At 37.0% G+C, this 12,152-nt stretch overlaps 1 pseudogene; it reads left to right on the top strand.

Moving 5' to 3' along the window:
• Positions 1-2,179: 2,179 nt before the first annotated feature.
• LOC132175031 (ABC transporter C family member 10-like) lies at positions 2,180-11,063 on the top strand (annotated as a pseudogene).
• Positions 11,064-12,152: the final 1,089 nt, after the last annotated feature.

Here is a 12,152-nt window from a genome sequence, read left to right on the forward strand (position 1 = left end):
TACTCATAACACAATATCATGAAATTTAATTGGGTTAAATGCATAATTGGTATGTTTGGTTTACCTCAAAAGGGTATATGAATTTTAAAATATGACAATAAATAGTTGAACTTTATAAATTTATCAATATGATACTTCCATCTATGATCTATCTACCATTAAAAAACTAACAAAATTTTTGCCATGCATATAAAGCAGTCATATACAACCAATAAAATGTTGCCACATGTACAAAATCTCACCTCAGCTCGCCACTTTAAAAAAAAAAAAAAAAATCCCAAAAAATGAACTTTTAACAAAAAAAGGTAATGGTGGGGGTGGCTCTCTCCTCTCTACCACCTAGGACGTGGCTAAACAACCCCACCCCTAGGGGGAGGGGGCTCCAACTATCCCCAAAGGTAACCCTCAAATTTTTATTTTAGGAGTGGCTGAACCACTTTATAACCTTTAAGGGTGGTTTGGCCACCCCCATATGGCGAGTCTAGGGTAGCCGAACAATCCCCAAGGACCATGGGGGTGGTTCGGCCACCCTTAAACTGGCCAGAGGTGGTTCGGCCACCTCTAGATTGACCCGGGGTGGCTCCAGCTACCCCCATGGTTGACCACCCCTTCGGGCGAAATGGGGGTGGTTAAGCCACCCCTTTTTCAATTTTTTTGTTTTAATTTTTTAATTATTTATATTTTATATTCATTTTAAAATTTTAAAATTTTATTTTATTTTATTTATTGGGCATATGACACGTGACACGCTGTGATTAAGCAGGGCGCTCGCCTCTACAAAATTTTTGGAAAATAAGTCTTTGTAAGGCAGTTCTTAAATTTTTTTTGTTCTAGCCTCTGCTACTCCTCTTTTCTTGGTTCGCCCCCGCTGGTTTGTGTTTCTTCAGCAAGGAGGGGCAGGTCGAGAAAAATCTTCTTCTTCTTCACCTGGTTTGTCTTTGTTGCTTTGTGTTTGTTAAGCATGGAGGAGCTGAGAAAACTCTAGGGACCAAGAATTGGGGAATTGCGAAAGTTAGGTAAGTGGAACACTAGAAGCATTAATTACATGATGAGGTGTTGATTGATAAGAGATAAATTTCTCACAATTGACCCATCTAATTCTTATGTGGCAAAGGGCACATGGCTATTTGCAATTTTTTATTATTTAATATTTTTTTTAAAAAAAATTAAAAATTAAAATCAGAATATAAAAAGATAAATCAAAAAATCAAAAAATCAAAAGGGGTGGCCAAAGCAACCCCAGTTTAGCATAGAGGCCATCCAGACCGCCGGTCTGGTCTGGTCTGGAGTGGCCGAAGCCACCCCTAGGTCCTTGGGGTGGACCACCCCAACAGCTATTAGATTGGACAAAGTCTTAAATTGAAGTAACATTTCATACATGTAACAACATTTTATTGATCTTAAATGACATTTTATACACGTTGCAAAGTTTTCGTTGGATTTTAGACGCTAAATTGACCAATGTATTAAATTGATAAATTTGTAAAGTATGAGTATTAATTTTGTCACTTTTTTAAAACCTGTATTTAACCCAATTTTATATATATATATATATCACCTATAGGATATTCATATATACCCGTTGTCAGTCGCCCTTTGACATGGGTGTAGAAAGCTTTTGGACGACTTTCCCAACATGTGCCAAGTAAGACAAAAAAATTGAAAGTATAATACTCGTCGTCCTTTGACATGGGTGTAGAAAGCTTATGGACGACTTTCCCAACATGTGCCAAGTAAGACAAAAAAAATTGAAAGTATAATACTCTTAATTGAACTTCGATGAGATACTTTCAAAATGCCTGATAATTCATGGGATTTTGTGAAATTCCCCTTATAATAATGATGAGAATCACTAAACCAGTCCTGTGAGGTGCATGTGAATGTATTAATTCCTAACAACAGAATGATGCAAAAGATGGTTGTCATCTTTAATTATCACCAATTTTTAGTGAATGCCTTCCATCTGGCGTCCTAAAAGCAGTCAGCTTGACTGATCCGGTTTATTTGGTTCTGACTTCTGAGTAAGTTATGAGATGGTGTAAAGATTTTGGTGTTTGTTTCAGGAAGATGTAATTTTTTTTTTTTCCAACGCAGCTCTTCGAATATGGGATCGAATGATAGTAACTTTGTGGTTGAATTATGGAGCGGAGCGATTTATAGGCTAGATAAAAATGTTTTTGTACTATATGTGGGCTAGTTTCAACAAGTAATGGGGCAACAGGGATGGCTGGCTACATCTTAAATGGTATGTCATAATTATTATCCAACCCTTTTCTAGTCTGATATCTATGCCTATTGGAGGGAGATGTTCATGAGTAAAACACACAGGACTTGAGCAAAACTGTATGTAAGTTGTAATAATATAAAAAGATGGGCTTTTTAGCATAAAAGAGAGGGGACTGTTAGTTCAGAAGTGGTAATCAAGGACCTTGATGGTGATTTGCCAAAAGAATGTTAGCTCGTTGTTTCTATGAAATTGCTCAGTTTTGTCTTCCCATTATAATGCATACAAAATAGTGTCAACTTACTCATTTTTTTGGCATCTACAGCCCTATTTCGGAATGTACTGAAAGATTCTTTGAACACACAGAGATATATCTCTCTTGAAGTTGTGCTGCCTTCAACTTTAGTTCAATATGGAAAATCAACCTTAAAATCTGTGAACTTTGTGGATGGCCAATGTGAATGTAATAGGTATGATGCTGCATGTTTTTCTGTGTTCTGTTATGTTATTGATACAAACGTTTCTCCGTTGATATTTCTGGACTTCTAGACATGTTTTTATTACATAAGAAAGAACATGGAACAGCAACTACTAGTTTCATTTGAATGATATGCGTTCTTTTTTTGTGTTTTTTTTTTCTCCTTAAGTCTTATTGCAGCTCTTTCATGGCACGAGAATCAAGCGTGGTGATGGGTTTCTGGATTGTATTCTGTGGGAATTGTTCACAGGCAGAAGAGAAGACATGCAATTATGATATTATATCCATATTCCAGCCGTCTACATGCATCAACCATTGTTTGGTCATTTCTGTTTTTCTCCTTCTCCTGCTCATATTCTTGCATATAATCATTAATGGATCATTCTCAAGAAAGAAAATAGCACCCTCACAGCCTAAACACTTCTCTCCAATGCTGATATGTTCAGCCATTTACAATGGTGGTGTGGGTTTGGCTTACTTGGGTTTGGGGATCTGTATACTAGTTGAGAAGTTGAATGAAAACAGAACCATTTTACCTTTGCATGGATGGCTAGTTTTGCTATTCCAAGGGTTCACATGGCTGCTGCTTGATTTTACTGTAATCAGCGAGAAGCTATGCCTTCCATATATCAGAACAGTGAAGCTTTGTTCCATTGGCACCTTCTTATTTGCAGGATTCCTCTGCTTTTCTTCTCTTTGGCTTGCTGTTGTGGACAAAATGGCATCTGTTAAGATGGTTTTAGATATTCTGTCATTTCCTGGAGCAAACCTGTTGCTCTTGTGCGCATTTCAGGAACAAAAGAATGTGAAAACTGATCCAGACATCAGTCATTATTCTTTATATGCACCTTTGCAAGGTGAAAAATCTTCAAATGGTAATGTTACTCCATTTGCCAGAGCTGGATTTCTTAGTAAAATGCTATTTTGGTGGTTGAATCCATTAATGAAGCAAGGTAAACATCAAAACCTTTCGGAGAATGATATTCCCCTGTTACGGCAGGACGATCGAGCACAAACATGCTACTTAATGTTTGAAGAGAAACTGAGCAAACAGAAACAAAAAGGAGAATATGAATCCCCTTCAATGTTCTCAATAATTTTTTCCTGCCAGAGAAAAGCTATTTTAATTTCTGGGTTATTTGCATTGATCAAGGTCCTCACAGTCTCCAGTAGTCCACTATTTCTCAAAGCCTTCATTGAGATTGCTGCAGGAAAATCAGCTTTTAAATACGAGGGTTATGCACTGGCTGGCTTGCTCTTCTTAGTGAAGTGGTTGGAGTCATTATCAGAGAGGCAGTGGTTCTTTCAAACAAGGCTTATTGGGCTCCAAGTAAGATCTTTCCTATCTGCGGTTATTTATCAGAAGCAGCTAAGACTCTCAAATGCTGCTAAAATATCTCATTCAGCTGGCCAGATAATGAACTATGTAACAGTAGATGCCAATAGAATAGGTGAATTTCCATATTGGTTTCATCAAATATGGTCAACAAGCCTTCAGCTGTGTCTTGCATTAGTTATTGTTTACTATTCTGTAGGGCTGGCAACTGTTGCAGCTCTAGCTGTAATCATCTTGACAGTGCTTGCAACTTCACCAGTAGCCAAAATGCAGCATAAGTATCAGACAGAGCTCATGGTGGCACAAGATAAGAGATTGAAGACCATAACAGAAGCTCTTGGAAATATGAAGGTCTTAAAGTTGTATGCTTGGGAGAAACATTTTAAAAATGTCATTGAAGGGTTAAGGAAAGAAGAACTAAAATGGATATTAGCAGTTCTAACACAAAAAGGATACTATCTGGTTTTGTTTTGGTCATCTCCCATTTTAGTATCAGTTGCCACATTCTGGGCATGCTACCTATTTGGAGTTCCATTATCTGCTAGTAATGTATTCACATTCTTAGCAAGTTTGCGCATTGTTCAGGAGCCTATCAGGATGATCCCTGATGTTGCTGGAGTGTTCATTGAAGCAAAGGTCTCTTTCACTAGGATTCTTAAGTTCCTTGAAGAACCAGAGTTGCAGAACAGAAACAGAAGACAGAACTACAATGACAAAGACATGGAGCTGTCCATTTTAATCAGGGCCAGTGAGATATCATGGGAGACTAATTCAGATAAGGCATTGCTAAGAAACATAGATTTGGTGGTTAAACCAGGAGAAAAGGTAGCTATTTGTGGAGAGGTTGGTTCTGGTAAATCAACCCTTTTAGCTGCTATTCTGGGAGAAGTTCCAAACATCAGAGGCATAGTAAGTAATCATTTCAATCTTTGTCCACAGTTCTAAACAAACTTTCAATCGGCATATAGTATATTCTAAGTTTTTTTTAAAGAAATTTTTGAAGAATATGATACTCCATTCCCTTTTCCCCCCTCTGCTTTTCACCTAATTCACCAGCTCATTTAGAAGCATCAATTACACAGTAGACTACTACGTTTTTTTTTTGAAAGAAAGAAAAAAACATCTTGCTAAAGCTCATGACTCTAAATTCCCAGGTTCATGTTTATGGAAAGATAGCATATGTTTCACAAACAGCCTGGATCCAAACAGGATCTATCAGAGAAAATATTCTTTTTGGATCCTCCATGGACCCAAATAGATACAAAGAAGTGCTAAGAACGTGTTCCCTTATAAAGGACCTTGAGATGCTTCCAGTTGGTGATCTCACCGAAATAGGAGAAAGAGGTGTTACTCTAAGTGGTGGTCAGAAGCAAAGGGTTCAACTGGCTCGTGCACTCTATCAGGATGCAGATGTTTATCTCTTGGACGATCCCTTCAGTGCTGTTGATGCACATACAGCTACCAGTCTATTTAATGTAATGACATTTATTTTTTATGCAGTTTATGCTACTACTTTATCTTTTCTAACAGAAAAGCTAACATGGCTTGCCGCCAGGAATATGTCATGGAAGCTCTGTCAGGGAAGACAGTCCTGCTGGTGACCCACCAAGTTGACTTCCTTCCTGCATTTAATTCTATTTTGGTTGGTATATCACTTAAACTACAGTAGTTTTCTTAATCTTCTTTTCTTGTTTGTTCTTATCTTTTTGTGTCAAGGCTATGATCCTGAATAGAACTTTATGCAAACAATCTACATTAACTTCAAATTATTGGCAGTTTATGTCTGAGGGGCATGTTCAAAGAGGTTCCACATATGATCAGTTGCTGGACTCAAGTCAAGAATTTCAAAACTTGGTCAATGCACACAATGAAACTGTTGGTTCCCAGAGGCATGCCAAGTATGCTTCTTTCCAGCAATCTAAAACCTCTACAGGTGAAATTCAGAAAAATTATGAGGAACAGTTTAGATCATCTCTAGAAGATCAGTTGATTAAGAAAGAGGAAAGAGAAACAGGAAACCCTGGTCTAAAGCCTTACATACAGTATCTGAGTCAGAGCAAGGGCTTCTTGTACTTCTTCTTGGCAACTATATGTCATTTGATATTCATAGTTGGGCAGTTGATACAAAACTATTGGTTGGCTGCTGACATCCAGGATTCTAATATAAGCAGAGTGAAATTGATTGCAGTTTACTCAGGGATTGGGTCTATCCTGGTTTTATTTTTGCTCCTTAGAGCCTTTTCTGTTGTTGGTTTAGGTTTTGGAGCATCACTATCTATTTTTTCTACACTTCTGGGCTCTCTTTTCAGGGCACCAATGTCTTTTTATGACTCGACACCTCTCGGAAGGATACTCAGCCGGGTAAGGGTTTTAAAAGTAATGCTTTTATGCTATGCTTCAAAAATGAGTACCGCTATTTATACAACTGAGATGACGTGGTAGTGAATATTAACCATTTAATTTTCTTTCGTATTTTTTTAACGATATTCACTGTTACATCATCAAGTTGTATGATAGTCGTATAACAATCTAAAAAATATCAATACTCTTAAGAAATACTTACTCAGACTTACATCAATATTTTCCTTTTTAGGTATCTTCTGATATGAATGTCGTCGATATCGATGTGGCTTACAAATTAAGTATTGCCCTAGTTGCAACTATGACTGCATACTCCACCTATGTAATTCTGGCTATTATAACCTGGCCAGTCTTGTTTGTCATCATACCCATGGTTTATCTCACTATTCTTTTACAGGTACTATGTACACCAGAATTAATCACATAATGTGATTTTTAACAACATTTGTTTATGATTGAAATGAAACCAATCAATTTTTCTCCCTCTGATAAATATCCTCATACATTGCAACTCATAATTTTACTTGGCAAATTTTGGCAATTGTTTTTTTTTTGTTTAAACAAACAGAGATATTATCTTGCTTCTGCAAAAGAGTTGATGCGAACAGATGGTACAACCAAGTCTGTGCTTGCTAGCCACCTTGCCGAATCCATTGCCGGAGCCATGACAATCAGAGCTTTTGGGGAGGAAGAGAGATTCTTTTCAAAGAACTTGGACCTTATTGACAAAAACTCAAGTCCTTATTTCCATGGTTTCTCAGCCAACGAGTGGTTGATCCAACGTCTGGAAATAATATGTGCAATTGTTCTCTCATCCTTAGCACTTGCCACAACTTTGCTTCCTTTTGGAGCTTCTGCCTCTGGTTAGTAATATTCAGCTTCAACTACTGAGTTGCTTTCACATGATATCATGCGTTCAGCTTCATACTTGTGATGCTTTTCCAATTCCTAGAAGCAACAGGCCAACACCACAACCCTAAGGCCCCCAGTTAATCATGGGCATCATCACAAGAGATTTTTTTTTTTTTTTTTTTTCGGATTATAAAAACACAAAGAATACAAAGTCCCTTCAGCAGAGAACTACTGGAACTCAACCAGAACTATACAGCCAAAATCTCAATCTTCTGAGATTTAAGCCTAATCAGCCACCTAAACTCATCAAAACAGAACATATACTATCTAAAAGCAACAACAAAACAAACCGGAAACAACCCAACAAAACAGCAGCAACACTATACTGCAACAGCAGAAATGAAATCCTGCAGCAAAACAGCAGCTCCTTCCACTCACAATGTCAATTAGACATAAGAGAAATGTTATATTCCAATAAAATTTACTTGCTTATCCAAAAGCACCACAACCCCTGCCTTGCCACAAGCCAAGCCTTCACTTAGTATGGAAGTATTGGTTAATCTTCTTATTATTTCAAAACCATGTCTTGTTTGACCTCCTTATCTCACTTTGAGGTCTGAAAACTTGCACTAATTAACACCTTATAGCAGAATCTGTTCTGCTCACTTGTCTTTCTTGAACATGCTCCATCTCAGCTAAATCTCCTTCATTGTATTTACATATGCGGCAAGCATTATGATTTCTTGCATGATTTAGTTGTTCATTCCAGACATATGCTCCTCCAACATCTACTGTCTTAAGCTTCATCAGTCAAAACCACTGAGGATGAAAATGGATCATCACTTTACTTATTCAACCTGCCCCACCTTTAGAATCATGGTTTGTTAGTTCAAGATAAAGTACATTTTTTATTGTCAGAAGAACATCACTTGTATATCCATGATGTTAGTAGAATTTTTCCATTTATAGGATACTTGTATATCAACCTTTTTGTTTATCAAATTTTTGATGGCAGGATTTATTGGAATGGCACTGTCATATGGTCTTTCTTTAAATGTACACGTTATTGCTTCTGTCCAAAGCTGGTGCTTGCTAGAAAACTTAATTGTTTCTGTAGAAAGGCTAGAACAGTACATGCATATTCCCAGTGAAGCTGCAGAGGTAGTAGAAGGTCACCGACCCATGCACAATTGGCCTGTTGTTGGCAAAGTGAATATATGTGATTTGAAGGTAAATATTACATAGACCCAAAAAACAAAAAACAAAAAAATGTTACTTTTTTCATTCTCAACTTCTAGAAATATGGAAATGTATTTACAATGTTAGATGCCATCAATCAGGTTAGATATCGACACAATGCTCCACTAATCCTTCATGGGATCAGCTGTATATTTGAAGGAGGGCACAAAATTGGGATTGTTGGCCGGACTGGTAGTGGAAAGACAACTCTTATCAGTGCTTTGTTTCGTCTGGTGGAGCCTACAGAGGGAAGGATCATTATAGATGACATTGACATTTCCACAATTGGGCTTCATGATCTAAGATCACGTTTAGGAATCATACCTCAAGATCCAACACTCCTCAGTGGGTCTGTGAGATACAATATAGACCCCTTGTCAGAGCATTCTGATCAGGAAATATGGGAGGTAAAGTTCTTCTTTTGAGTTGTTTTGGTGACACTATCAGCATGGATTATGGTTTGTATTGAACAATTTACCATGTTAATTGGCCTTTAGATGTTGTAGGATTGTTAGAATAATGAAATTCCCACTGGATGTAAGTTGTGCAGTCACAAAATGGGTTTATTGAAGCTGTCTCAACATTCAGCACTTACCCAGAAAATCACATCAGCATATTGTAACAGTCATAAATTACTCTTATTGTTCTATAAAAGGCTGATTTCAGAAATTTGATTGACACAAGTTTTTCTCCTCTTTTGCTCTGCAGTTACACATTTCTTGTTCATAATAGTGTCAAGAGTTTACAATTTGCACATTATAATTATCCTGAGGACAGAATTGTTGTATTCTCTTTACAAAACTTATTGTATAAGTGGGAGGCAATATCTTTCTAAAAGGATAGATTCAAATTCACCTTACTGTGACACTGTCCAAAGTTCAGTCATTCCCATACAATTTTTTGCTCACTTTCTGTAATTCCGAATATCCCACATATTTATTTCTAACATATACTATCTTGTTCATTCCTGACATAGACTATATCTTATGAATGTGTAAAAGGTTCTTGGGAAATGTCAGCTTCAAGAGGCTATTAAAGAAAAAGAAGATGGCTTGGATTCCTTAGGTAAGAAAAATATTATGCATGCATGTAGGGGTGCCTTTTAAAGATCTTAAAAATCATAACTAGTAACTTGGATTGCAGTCATACAAGATGGATCAAATTGGAGCATGGGACAGCGACAACTATTTTGTTTGGGACGCGCATTGTTGAAGAGAAGCCGGATACTAGTGCTTGATGAAGCCACTGCATCAATTGACAATGCAACTGATTCTACTCTTCAAAAAACCATACGAAAAGAATTTGCTCATTGCACTGTAATAACAGTGGCTCATAGAATACCGACAGTGATGGACTGCAATAAGGTGCTTGCTATTAGTGATGGTGAGTCTTAAATGCTCAAGCTCTTGTACCAAAAATGGTTACATCTTACTTGTTATATCAGTGCACGTAAAATATTTAATTGAAATGAAAGATGAATGACGAAGATAAAGTTCGAACTAAAAACCCCAAGGAGCTAGCTCAGTGGCGCCTATTGAACCGTAAGTCCTTGAGCAATCGAAGAGGTCTGCGGTTCGAAACTCACCAAGTGCATATTGCTTCTTGGGGCCACACCTCTCTGGTGCATAGCCAGTGAAGTGCCCTGTTCCGTGTAGGGAAATTTTCGAGGGTATAGTGTACTAAACCGAGGTTTACTCTGCAAGGATAGGTCCGAAGGCCCTACCTTGTGGGGGTTCTCCATCATTAAAAAAAAAAAAAAAAAAAAAGTTCGAACTAAGTATCTTTGTTCTGATATCATGTTAAATCATCAATTATCTCAAAAGTTTAAACTGATAGGATGGGATGAATTTAATCGTTTAATTTATATTTTAACATTATCTATGATACAGTTGGTGATTGATTATATGACATTAACCAGGTAAAATAGTAGAGTATGATGAGCCACTGAAGCTAATGAATAAGAAGGGCTCGTTGTTTGGGCAGCTTGTCGAGGAATACTGGTCTCATTCTGCAAATGCAAGCATGTACTCGGAGGATTGAAGCCAAGCAACCAAAGTCAAGTATAATTTCTTCATGCCTTATCATTTATTTATTCAAAGCTTCAAGACAACTTAATTTTACGAGTACTGTAACAAGTTCCTACGTCTTTGCATACAGATGAGTACTCAAGAAAACAATATAGGACCCTTTTAAGGCAAAGTTGGGAAATAATTGTTTACATATAGAGTGCAGTGAAGAATTAATTAGCTCATAGAGTAAATCTAAGAACTCAACTCTTATACAATTCTTGTACAACTCGGCTGATGTGGAGTTCCCATAAACCATTGGGTTTATGGGCATTTTTTAATAAAGGTTCTCCAATGGTTTATAAGCACTCAACATCAGCCCAATTGTACAAGAGTTATATAACAGTTGAGTTTGAAGCACTGCTTAAGTTTGTGAATGATTATGCCCTTGCATCTACTGTATTAAGGCATGTATGTTTATAAACATGTGTGTTACATAAGCATTACATGAGATGATGAGCTATATCTACAGTGAATATCAATTTGAGTTGAGTTGATATAATCTTATCTTCATATCTCTGATATTTGAATGTTGAGTCTTATCCTCTATTGGATCAGATGATGAAGAATCATTCCGATCATTGTCTAAGGATTTAACTCTAGCAATTAACACACGATTATCAGATTTTAGAGTATTACAAACATCATGTGAATCACTCAAAGTTTCAAGCAATTTATTCATGAGATCATTAAAAGTGTTTTGAAGATCATTCTCCCTTTTAGATTCATTATTAGAAGGATACTACTTATCAGAGAATTTAGAATCATCGGAATCATTACCATTATCATGAGTGTTACAGTTTGTATGAACGGTTCAGACACAAAATGTGGAGGCTATTAAACTTTGTTCTTTTGTAGACTACCACACATATTATTATATAGGGTTAGAGAAATATTACAATGACCAAAACACCCCCAAACCCTAATGACTCACATGCCCTAATAACTCTTCTAACATTCCCCCTCAAGTTGGAGCATATATATCATATAAGTCTAGCTTGGAAGAAACAAGCAAACGAAAAACATACTCTAAAACTCTCCCACAAGCTAGAACAGCTTGGAGCACACATTACAAAGACTAATAAAATTAAAATTAATAAGAAGATATGCTAAAAAACTTCAACGCCGGTCGAAAACTTGTAGGAAATTGCAACAGCCAGTTGGATCTCGCCAAAAAACAACAAGAACCAGCCAGAACCTATCGCAAAACACCAAGGCCGGTCGGATCTCAACAACTAACAATGATCACATTTCCTAAACCCTAAAAAAAAAAAAAAAAAAAAAACATTCGCCGGAGATAGATAGAACACCCCGACGACCGTATACGTCACCAACCACCACAGAATATGCCTGCCAACCACCACAGAACACGCCTACCACCATCACATAACACCAAAAAGAAACAAAATCTTTTTTTTTTTTTTTCCTTTCTCTCGGTTTCCAAGAACAACTTTAAAACTTCATCTATGCTCACAAGCGGTGCTGCCACCAAAAGGAGACTCACTAACAACAGGACGAGAAATTCAACCAAAAGAAAAAGAGCAAAAAATTAAGACAACAAACAAAGGGCCAAGAATTTAAACCCTAAGGCTCTGA

This window comes from Corylus avellana, chromosome ca3, assembly GCF_901000735.1.
Source record: "Corylus avellana chromosome ca3, CavTom2PMs-1.0".
Lineage (NCBI taxonomy): Eukaryota > Viridiplantae > Streptophyta > Magnoliopsida > Fagales > Betulaceae > Corylus > Corylus avellana.